The sequence below is a fragment of the Tiliqua scincoides genome, chromosome 16, assembly GCF_035046505.1.
Source record: "Tiliqua scincoides isolate rTilSci1 chromosome 16, rTilSci1.hap2, whole genome shotgun sequence".
In the NCBI taxonomy this organism is placed as follows: Eukaryota; Metazoa; Chordata; class Lepidosauria; order Squamata; family Scincidae; genus Tiliqua; species Tiliqua scincoides.
This window is the reverse complement of record NC_089836.1, coordinates 4,717,074-4,729,208: the sequence shown is the minus strand read 5'-3', so window position 1 is coordinate 4,729,208 and position 12,135 is coordinate 4,717,074. Positions and strand designations below refer to the sequence as shown.

Below are 12,135 nucleotides of genomic sequence, written 5' to 3'. Positions count from 1 at the left end.
AATTTTTAAAATTGCTCTTTTATTTTTTTTTTTGTTCATCCTGTATATATTTAAATGACTGGCAAATAAACAGGGACTTACAAATTCTGCCCTCCTGTGGCCACAACTGGAAGTGCAGAAGGGCTGGCAAATAGACATTAAAAAAGGGATTTTTAAAAGTGCTCTTTTATTATTATTTTTTTGTTCATCCTGTATATATTTAAATGACTGGCAAATAAGCAGGGACTTAAAAAGTCTGCCCTCCTGTGGACACGACTGGAATTGCAGAGGGGCTGGCAAATGGTTGGCAACCTTCAGTCTCGAAAGACTATGGTATAAGCCCACAGCACCCAGTATTACCAGGTGGTCTCCCATCCAAGTACTAACCAGGCCTGACCCTACTTAGCTTCCAAGATCAACTGAGAAAAGTGCTTTTTTGTTTTTGTTTTGTTCATCCTCTATATATTTAAAGGACTGGAAAATTAACAGGGACTTAAGTCCGCCCTCCTGTGGCCGCGGCTGGAGGTGCAGAAGGGCTCACTCCCTTTGCTTGCAACTTTTTTTCTCACGTGACGTCACAATGCGGCGTTCTGCTCCTGCGCGCTTCGTCCAATCAGCGGCGCGGAGCGTCCAGAGCGTTTGGAGGTGAGCCGGGGGGGCTGGACACGGGTGGCTGTAGCACGTGGGAACGCCTGGCTGGGTCGCTGCAGGGCCGGGTGGAGCCTCCAGATGAGGACAGGCAACAGGTCTGGGGTTGTTCCAGTCCAGGGAAGGGGCGGGGGGGGGACTGTGGAGGCCTCTGAACTGCACGTGATTGGGGGGGAAGTGCTGCTCCCTTTCTCAGCACCAGACCCGGGGAGGGGATCGTCCTCGGAAGCTACTGGGGGGAGATGCAGGAAGAGCTTCCCCAGTACATCTGTGGCAGTCACAGTGCCCTAACCCCAACCCCCCCCCCGAACTGAAGAGGGTGCAAATCAAGCCCCCCCAGGACTGAAGAGGGACACAAATCAAGCCCCCCCCCAGCACCAAAGAGGGTACAAATCTAGCCAGGGGTAGAGGCAAAAAAGTGTCCACCTCATTTCATTTGGTACTTTGTGAGCCCAGTTATTCCAGAGGGAGGGCTTGTGTTTGACACCCCTGATCTAGAGTATTCTAGAGGAATATCTCCTCTTGTGTCAACCTCCCCCCCCCCCACCTATTGTTTTGTCTTGGAAGGAAACTGACTGTGTATACACTTACCTATAAGTTGAAAAGTGTATACCTTAAAATGGACCCTGAAAACCTGGGTGGACTTAGACACTTGTCAATAGAGTAGAAGCTTAGCAGCTGTCTGGTGAACTGGGTGGGGTGGGGCGGGCTGAGAAGCAGGATTTGGGGGGGGGGAGAAAAAAGGAGAAATTTTGCTAGTACTTCCAGTCCTGAGAAGAGGGCCATCTTCATACCTCAGGATGTTGGCCTCATTCCCATCTGAAACAAACATAGTCATTTCTCCTTGCTGTGCCAGTGATGTGTCATAAGTTGTGTGTTGTGTATAGAGCCCTGGGCTTAGCACAGCAGGCACTAAGAGAAGGAAATGTGAAGGAAAAAAAATGAATCTTAGGATCTTTTACTGTGTTTTAAAGAAATTAGAGACTGTGCCATTCTTGGGTAACTACAGTGATTCCCTCTTCCTTCCCCCCCCAATTAGGAAGGCTGCAGCCAGATTTGTGATGCTCGCCTGTTCAGCCCCCAACCCTCAATGAATGAAGGGATCACAAGCCCAGCATGTCTGAATCTTAACAGTGTCTTTCTTGATCTGCCTGCATAGGAAGCTTTGTGGCAACTGTGTAGGGTTCAACTCCATTCAGCTTTCCAGCACTGATTGGCATCCTACAGAGAGAGGGCAGTCAGGGAGGTCTCGGGGCTGCATTGCAGCTGCACCAGTGCTGGAAAGTTGGCTAAGATTGGGCCAGGAGCATGTTCAGAAGATAAAGGCTGATGACATAGACCTGCTTCGGAGGAAACGGAAAGAGAGATCACTGCAAGTCACTGTATGCAAATACCTTTATTTGTACCACCCAGAAAGATGCATCTTACAGAATTGTAATCCGGACAAAGTCCTGGGCATGACTTGGATGGGCTGGAACTTCTGAGAGCCCACTCTGTCTGGGTTTCCCATCTCATTCCCTTGACTATGGTTTAAAAATTCAGGGGGGAGGGATGTAATTGTCAATGGTTTGCAAGAAATAAAAGCTCATTAACCCTTTCCTTTCCATCCCTCCAGGAGCCACGACGAAAGATGGAGACAGCGTCTTCGCCTTTGTCATCTTCCTGCTTGGAGAGACGGTGGGGGGAGACAAGGAAGAGGCCAAGATGATCAACCGCCTCTGCTTGCAGGTCACCCGCTTGCTGATGGCCCATGGTGCTGAACTCAGCAAGTGACCCTCCTACAAATCCCTCGCCCACCTCTACCTGAAGAGCTTCCACTTCTTTGACAGCTCAGGCTCTGGAACAGAACTGTGTATCGTTGGAAGGTTGGTCAGAGAGGGAGAGTGTCTGGTGCCCTGCCCAGCCGACATAGAGCTGGAGGACTGTATACAACAAGCCTTCCTGATATTCTGAGTTTCCGGCAAACAGATAACCTACCGCAGGCCTCCCGAGGCCATTATTAAAGTTATATGTTGGCACCAGTGAATGCTGTGATTTGTATGTATCTTTCTGTAGTCCTTATCCAGCAGGGTGTTTCTTATGTTCTTATGGCATTCAGAATGTAAATTAAAATTAGTCTGTGACACTCCTTGCCCCAGGATGTGATGGCACCTGAAGGCTTAGATGCCTTGAAAGGGGATTGGAGGAAAAGCCCATCACAGGTTACAAGGCTTGGGCTCTCTCTGAAAGCCAGATGCAAGGGTGTCCTGTGTGCTTCTTGAGCCAGCTAGTGGCCAGTGTGAGATGCAGGAAGCTGGACTGGGTGGGCTTTTGTCCTGACCCAGCGAGGCTTTTTGTAGGTCTTGTCCCCTTAGCTGCCCCCCCCAGTACATCATTGCCAGGCTCACATTAAGACTTATGGGGGCTTAACTGACTGTGGAACCAGACCAGGCAGTGGATGGGTTGAGAGTACTGAGTCTTGGGGGGGGGGGGTAGTCCCAAGTATTGCTATGGTGATGATGCTATTAGACAGGGAGCTGCCATCTGGCCCCATCACCTCCCTGCTCTGGGATGAAGTCGCAGCATAGGAATTCTTCATGGAAAGAGGCAGGTAGGACACACCCACCCACCCCTCCCTCCAGTGTTAGCTCCTGTATGGCTGGGACTGGAAACTGAAAGGGGTTCCAAAGTCGGTTGCAGGGAAGAGGACACCCCCATTGGGTGTCTCTGCCTTGGACATCTCAGTGGGGGGGGGGGGAAGCAGAGCCAGGTTCTCACTGTCCTGCCCTCTTGTGCTCAGAGGGAGGGCTCCAAATAGGTTCCTCCCATAGTCTTTGATGCTTATGTGCATGTATCTCCTACAGGACTCTTCAGGGAGGAGGGTTCAGAACACCTTCCATGGCTGGGAACTGCTGCTGTAGCTCCAGGAGTGAGCCCCCTACTGGAGGCTGTGGGTTCAACACCTGCCTGAGAGTTTGAAAAAATAAAAGGCAAAAAAAAAAGCCTGCCTGGGACTGAACTTTGAGGAGTTTTGCAGCCTCAACAGACCCCCCTTTTGGCAACTGGCAGCTAATCTTTATATTTTGCAGACATGGAGCACCTCCCCACCAAAAAAAAAAAAAAAAAAACTATCCTCCATAGGGATTCGAACGCCCAACCTTTGGCTCCGCAGACTAGCGCTTTACCAATTGAGCCATAGCAGCTCTGAAGCTCCAAGCATTCGGAACTAATACTTGAGGCGCTGATGGCCACCAGCTGGGCTCAAGACCTTATATATTAGTTCCGAGCAGCTTGAGCACAAGTGCTTCTATAGCCTAATGGAGAGAGCGCAGGGCTATGGAGCGTGAGGTCGGAGGTTCGAATCCCTCCGAAGCCAAAAAGAGATTTTTTTTTTTTGCTGCCCCCCCCCCTTGCCGGCAGTGCCAAAAAAGGCCGGATGTTTCTGGACTTATGGGCCCCTACCTGTTCTCTTGGTTCTAAGTTGTTTAGCCCCAATTGGGGTCCTGCCAAGTGGGCCAATTGAGGCTGTACAACTTGCCCAAGGCTGTACAGGTGGCAGGACCCATAATCCAGTAACAACCAGCACTTGTCACTCGGCCGAGCCCTCGGCTGGGATCGAACCCGGTTCTGTTGCCTCACGCAGGCTACAAAATCAGTGATCGCCAACTTCACTGAGCCACGGCGCCGGACGAGCGATGCAGGGCTCCTCGGAGTTTTGTCTTCTAAGTGGCTGGGGAGGAATTAAAAAAAAAAGTAAGAGCCACAGCAAGTGGCTCTTCTCAGGAAAAACACAGAAAAGGACATAAAAAGTGATGGGGAATAAAATTAAAATAAAAATTAAAAAATTTTAAAAATTATAAATTAAAAAAAATAAAAATAATAAAAAATAGATGTTAACCACAGTCTGCCTTTTCCCCCTCTGTGCTCTACTGCCTTCTCAGGGTTCGGGGGGGGGGAGAATAAGCCCCTAGGTAACTACCCCACTGACACCAGCCCCACAACTAGCATTGCTGGAGGGGCTCCCTGGGCTCAATCCCCCTTCCTTGCAACACAAACCATTGAGCAGCTTCAATTTCTCTCTTTTACTTTATTTATTTTTTATTATTTTTTTAATTTTTATTTTTATTAACAGTATTTACAGATAGCTTTTCAGCAGAAAGCTCAAAAAGTGGTTTACAGAATCCCAATCCCAAAAGGGCTATTTTAAAATATGCAAAAGAGCACCAGCAGGCAGCCAATAGAAAAGGCTCTGGGGGCGGGTGGGCCAGTCAGTCACTCAGTCTCCCCCTGCTGAATGAAAGAAGAGAACCCAATGGAAAAAGTGCCTCTGATCCAGTTAGTAGGGCCCTTTAAGCTTCCCCACTGCCACCAGCCCAACAAGGAGCACCCTTGGAGGGGTTCCCTGGGCCAGATTCCCCTTCCCTGCACAAGAAGCTATTGAGCAGCTTCTCTGGACTTTCTCTCTCGTATTCCCCTTTAAGGTTCCCAGATGCATCAGTCAGACCCAAAGACAAAGGAATAAGAAACACACACTTTATTCTGATGCCTCCACCAGGAATCAAGAGCAAAAAGGGCTTCTACACACTCCAGGCAGGCAGCTGGCTAAAAGCTCCCACATTAGAGGAGGCTGCCAGACCTGCAGGACTCCCCACCCCCCCAGGCAGAAACCCTTTTGGGAGCTTCCCAAAAACAACTCCAAACAAGAGATCAAACCCTAATACACTTTTTCTCACTAGCAGAATTAGTTTAGCTTCTCTCAGTTACTCACAGCACCAAAGGAAGGAAGGCTGCCTCTCCCTTAGATCTCTTCCACAACAGTTCTCTAAGTGTTGCAAGCCTCTTCCCTAATGAACCAACCATTTGCACCTGAATCTTTTACACCCAAGGAGCCCCATCTGCTCTGGTACCAATGCAAGAGAAAATAAAAACCCACATGAAATACCATGACAGGCCTGATGGGGGAAACCTTCTCAGAACTTACACTTGAGCCTCATGCAGCCTCTGGGCATAGGAGAGGACAAACAGCCCATTTGGGAACTGGCACCCACAACCACTAGGTCTCTGGACAGCTACCAGAGCTCCACACCTCTGGCCCTGGATACAGCACCCCACCAGCTAGAGGTTCACACCAAACACCCTTGGAGGACTTAGCCCATTAATCTGGGTACCCCCTCTTAAAAGAGGGCTCCAGTACTTTCCCACTAGCCCCAGTGACTCTTAGGGCTGCAGATGTACCCCAGGGAAGCAATTTCCAGTCTTAGCTAATCCTGTGTAAACACACCCCAGAGGCTCAGTGTCCCTGGAACCAGCATGGATGGGTTGAAGACAACAAGACCCTTCCCCAAGATGGATTCCAGAAGACAGGCCCAGCAATCTATGTCATCTGGCTTAGGTGGTACATACATTGCTATTTCCTGGAGGCACAGAACTAGAGTTCAGTCTCCTTTGTGTATGCGACCCATGTGGATGGGTTCTGAGCCCCAAAGGCTCAGAACAGTTAAGGGGAAGAATCCACTCACCCCTACAACTAAGCACAGTTCAAAGAACAAAAAGAACCCTGCAATGCTGTGAATGTATTTAGCAGATTTTTCTTCTAACAAAACCCAAACAGCAGCTTGGAAGACGACAAAGTCCAAGTCAACTCTTCGCCCCTCCCCACCCCACCCCAAAAACAGTCCCAACAACAACAGTCATGACACTTCCCCACTTTTTAAAAACCGTCTCTTTAGTTTGATCCATCTCAGACTCTCAGCCCTGAAGGTCTTCTGGACGCATCTCTGCACTCGGGGGAGAGAGCGAGTGGGGGGGCTTCTCATCTCATGGCCAAGGTATAGACATGATAGATCTTGGCAGGGAAGTTCTCCTGGGCCAGGAGGCTGAGCCTGGCACGGCACAGGAGCTCGCACACCACGGGCAGGCGCCGTACTGTCCTTGCCTTCTACAGCGGGTGGGACGTCCTTCCACTGCTTCTCAGCTCTGGAGTGGGATGCCAGCTCGCCCTCCAGCACGTCGCCTGCCACCTGGGTCCTATGAGTATTGGACTGGGGTGCCTGGCACTGACTGGGTGGCACCTGCCAACAGGGATCAGGAGTGCACACGCCTAGGGGGTGGGCAGCAGTGGGTAGACTCAGCCCCACTGAGCCCGGGGGGGGGGGGGAGAGCTCAGTGCCAGGCAGAAGCCCTGCAGCCCATGCCCGGCCCACGCGCCCACCTGCCCCAGCAAGAGACACTTCATTCATAGCAATGGGCTGAGGCTGCAGTACCAGCCGGCGCCACAGGAGGGCGCGCGCCCTTCTCTTCTCCTCTCCCCCCCCCCCCCCGCTTCACAACAGCCTCGTCCCACAAGGCCAACCCTAAGCCTCACCGGGTCTGCCGGGAGAAGGGCCACCACCTCAGCCTCCCACTCCCCGCCGCCGCCCCTCACAGCCTCCCCTTTCCCCCCCTCAGGCACCGACTGTGGCGGACCCGGGGGTGACGTCACCGCAGCAGGAGTCGGAAAGCGACGGAAAGAGCCCAGCCAATCACCGCGTTCCGGCTTCGTCCCTCTTCGCCACCAGGGCGGAAAAAGCCGAAGGGGACTAGGAGCCGAGCGCGGCCGAATGGTTCCGGAAAGAGCCGAAGCGGGCGGGACGAGCCCAGCCAATGACCGCGTTCCGGCTTCGTCCCTCTTCGCCTCCACAGCGGGAAGAGCCGAAGGGGACCAGGAGCCGAGTGTGGCCGAGTGTTTCCGGAAATAGCCGAAGGGAGCCGAAGAGGGACAGGGCTGTCCAGGGCTGGGACTGCCAGGCCTCCAGGACTGGGCTGGGGCTGGATGGAGCTCCAGGGCTGGGGGCTTCACCTGGAGCTCTCCCACTTGCAGCACCAGCCTGTGCAGGTCTACAGAGAAGTAGGCAGAGCAGGTATGGCTAGAGCAGTGGGTCAGCACCAGGACCCACTTTTTAGATGACAATCTGTTGGCAGTGGCGACATTGTCCTGGGAGTGATGTCATAGCTGCCAGTGACGTCACCAGGCAGGAAAACCTTTTAACACCTCCCCATAAGACAAAATCAAACCCATTAACTAAGGAAAGTGGAAGTGACGTCATTAACCTGGGAGTGATGTCATAGCCACCAGTGACATCATCAAGCAGGAAAAGTTAACACCCACCATATGACACAATCAAATCAAACCAATTAAGTAAATTAAATGTTTCTAATAAGTATAAGTGTAAAAATGTATTTAAATTAAAGAGCCCTACAGCCCAATCCTGTGCATATCTACTCAGAAGCAAGTCCCATTATAGTCAATAGGGCTTGCTCCCAGGCAAGTGTGCATAGGACTGCACCCCCAAGCAGTTGCTAATCTTTAAAAAAAATTCCCAGACATCCCAAAGTCTGCAATCCTATTCATGCTTATCTGGGAGTAAGACCATCATGGTTAAAAGCATACTGTATACACAATAGCCTTTTAAAAAGTACAGATCTGTCACATGCCCACAAATGCAGTCACACACCATGGGAGCATCAAGTCTAATTAACTAAAAATAAAAATGCACATAATTATAATAAAGGTAAAAAATAGAAATGCACATGAATGAATGAAATGAATGGGGACCCACCTGAAAAGATCAGATAACTCACTGCCCCAGAGTCCAGAGACTATTCAAAAATCAAAGAGCTCAGCTCCTGCAGTTTGCAAGGAGCTGGGCTCCTACAGATCGCAAGCATGTGCAAAAGCGCTGGCTAATAAACAGGGAGCGGAGAAGTCTGCCCTCTTGTGGCTGCGACGGGGGGGACAAAAGGGCTGGCAAATAAATAGGGAGCAGAGAAGTCTGCCCTCCTGTGGCTGCTACTGGAAGTGCGAAAGGGCTGGCAAATAGGGAACAAAGTAGTCTGCCCTCTTGTGGCCATGCCTAGGAGTGACAGGTGGATGTCAGGGATGCCACCCAGCTCTTTAATTGGCAAGTTCCCTTTGGAAACCGATGTCCCTCAAACCTGGAGGGAGAATCTTCTGCAATAGCCACAACAGTTCCTATGTCCCTTGAGCTCTCCCCAGCTGCCTGGGGCCCTTCCAGGTGCCCAGGGAACCCCACTCCTCTCGGCCCTGCTTAGCCAAGCTGTGTTCCACTCTGGACCACAAGATTTTGCTTCCAGGAGCAAGCCCTTCTTCTTCCACTTGGAGCCTTTGAAACTATTTCTTGTAGAGACAAGAAGATCTGGCAGCAACGTGCACCAAAAAGTCTCTTGCAACAAGTGCCGCAAAACTCAGGACCTTCTGCATGTGTTGTGGAGCCTTCCACTTGATATAGTTTCAGATAAAAAGCAGCCTGATGTGAAGCTCCAACCAGAGCCTTTGATCTTTTCCATCCCACCATCTCTGACTTTGAAGTCTTCCCCCCCCCCAATCCTTTTCTTTCCTTGGAGAAAAGGCACAGGGTCTCCATTCAGCCTCATGTGGGTGCGTCTCATCTATTTATAAACAGAACCCTGCCTGACTCTTGCTTCTTGGCACCGAGAAGTCCGTCTCTGGTGCAAACTGCAGGGGTGTTGCAATTCCTGTTCCCTGCAGGGGTGTTGCAATTCCTGTTCCCCAAAAAGCTCCTTGCAGCTCTTAAAAGCTTGAAGTGGGAAGAGGAGAGACACCCTGTGCTGCCATGAAGAGGGTCATGGAGGGAGCCCTGATCTCCTTGCTCTGCCTCCTGATGCTTCTGGGATCACAGGCAACACCTGCCCAGGTGAATGGCACAGAAGCACCAACGTGTGTCGCTGTGGGGCTGGGACATTTTGGACGCATGGCCAATTCTAAATATCTTCCAAGTCCCTCAGATGCACCAGAAGCTTGAGAAAGCTGAATCTTGCAGGTCAGAAATGGTTGGAAGTTGGCTGCAGTGCTGCCTGCAGGACTCTAGAGGGCAGTGCTCTGTCCAGGCACCAGAGGCTGAAGTCCTAACCACGCTTTCCTGAGAGTAAGCCCCATTGAACAAAATAAGGACTTACTTCTGAGTAGGCCTGGTTGTGTGTAAAGCAAAGGATGTATTTGCAGGCTGACCTGCAAAAACAAGCCACTCTTGTTTTCCACTGTGTGCAAACAGACTGGAACCTTAGGAAGGCACAGGGCTTAGGAAGGTTCCAGTAGGAAGGAGCAGTAGACTATGGGACAGATGACCAGATGCTTTGCAAAAAGAAACAAAACAATTCTTTTTTCAATATTTATTGGTTGTAAATAGCGTTGTTGTTCTTGTACATTTTACTACCACTGTTGGGAGGCACAAAAAAAGTCCCTTAGTGTGGTCACTTTTTTGTGCATTGAAAAAAATTTCCAAGAGATTTTGTGTGTGTGTGGGGGGGGGGGGGGAGGCAATAAAACCCCTCTTTCAAGCTGAGTGGCAGTTGTCAGGAGGTGTTCCTTGCTCAGTTTGAGAGTGTTGTGGGGGGACGGGACTACTCATTTCTTTACCACTAAAAGGACCAGGGCAAAGGAAGCCAAGTTCTTAAATCACTAAATCTAAAACACTAACCAGAAGCAGTAAATCTTTTCACACATGGCTGGTCTCTACTCCCCCAATCCAACTTCTTCCTTGGTTGTGCATGTGAATGGCTGTGAAGCTTTCAGGCCAGGGTGGGCAGAAGACAGTGGCAAGCTGGGTTTGATGTCTTATGCCATTGCCTGCTTTCCCATCCCAGCCCTATCCTGAAAGCTACCGAGCTAGATTCCAGTCACCGCCAGACTTCAATGGAGCAGGTTCGGCAAGAGGAAGGAGGGTGAGAAATGTCTGGGTATTTGGATAGCATTTTGAGGAACTGGGACAAAACACAGAGAAGGGTAGGGCTGGCGTAGCCGGTCTTGGACATCTCAGGAGGATAGCCTTTATCAATCCTATTCTCAGAAGTGGTGCCTTCTCTCAGGATCCCAAGAGCGGGGGGTAGTATTCTGCTGCCCGCCCTGGTCACCGATTAATAGGGTAAACATGTTCTGGAGTCTGGAAAGATTTATTTTGTGTATGAAGGGAGCTGTGGTCTCCTTGAACAACAGAGGCCGGGGGGTTCTTCTTTCTCCCTCTTGATTTTCCAGTCTCTCTTCCCATCTGTGCACCTTATGGGATTTGGGTGCCTAGGGTTGCCCCTTCCTTCGTAGACTAGGCCATTTCACCTTCTAGTGGGGTCTGTGGCTTTTCCTGCAAGAACTTGCTCAGCTGGTCAGTAGCATCTCCCAAGCCCTAGCCAGGCCAGCCTGGCTCTCTCTCACTCACCTTTCAGGTTCTCTCTCACTCACCTTTCCAAGTCCTCCTCCTCAGTCCCACTTCACAGCAAGCACGTACACCCTGGAAGCTCGCCCCTGATCTTCCTCAGGGCATGCAGGCAGACTACACTGCATCCTCCCCCCTCTGTATGCCTGTGTGAGCATGTGTAGCTATGCCTGGGGTTCACAGTCAATGACTGTTTTGTAATGATTTCCATGAAGTAACACACTACCTTGTGTGATGTGTACACGGCAATGTAATTTAACCTTTTTCAATAAAATGCCACTGTTTTGATATGGTTTCTGTGTGGTTTGGGCAAGAACCTAAAATCTCTACCTGACGGCTGTGACGTTCTTCATGTATTCCTGGGAGTAAGTTATTTCAACACAAAGGGATTTAGGTCTGTGCGGACACATGTAGGATTGTACTGTTATTTTATAACTGAGTGAAATACAAAAGTTACAATTGGTTCTCTTTACACACAAATTCACTCTGTGCATATTTGCAAGGGGCAAAATTGTTACCTACTCCTTGTTATCCGTGCCTCTGTTTTTGTTATCTGCTATGTAAGGACCTTTGCAAGGCAGCGGGAACCTTCACAATGGTGCCCGTGACCAGCACAAGACTTTAAAGGGGTCCACACTAGTCAGAGGTGCCATTCTGAAGGTCCCTATAGCCTCCGGAAGGCCTCTGCAGCATTCAGAGATATATTGGCCCTTTCTGCTGCACTCTGATAGCTTTCTGAAGGTCTCCCCTGGATTCTTCCGATGGGAGATAAGGTACCCCTTCCACTTAACCCCATTGATCACATAGGATCAGTGGTTTGTTACCTGCAAATTCGCTATCCGCTAGGCCAATGTTTCTCAAACTGGGGGGCTGAAACTCACTAGGTGGGTTGCAAGCCAATTTCAGGTGGGTCTCCATTCATTTCAAGGTATATTTTATTTTTAATCTATTAGATGATGCTCCCATGGTATGTGACTCTATTTGAGGAAATATGACAGACCTGCACTTTGAACAGGCTACTATGTGTAAACTTTTAACAATGATCATCCTTGGCAGCATTGCCCAGAAAGGACGGGGAAAGACACTCCTCTGCGTGAAACCCAGGAGTACCAAGCTCGATAGAGCATAAATTTGGAAAGCTGCTTCCTACTATATTCAGAGCATCAAATTTGCAATCAGGGAACTGATTTTCCTATCTCTCAGGCATACTGAGAGCATCAAGTCTGGGGGGACAACGACAGCTGTGTCACCCTGAGATCCCTGGAGTGTTGAGCTAAAAAATGGAATAATAAATGAGAGAGAA

General features: G+C 50.0%; 1 long non-coding RNA gene across 1 annotated transcript; it reads left to right on the top strand.

Moving 5' to 3' along the window:
* Nucleotides 1-636: 636 nt before the first annotated feature.
* Nucleotides 637-2,648, top strand: LOC136635664 (uncharacterized). The gene is made up of 2 exons (XR_010793407.1): nucleotides 637-725; nucleotides 2,243-2,648. It is a non-coding gene; the product is annotated as an uncharacterized lncRNA (long non-coding RNA).
* Nucleotides 2,649-12,135: the final 9,487 nt, after the last annotated feature.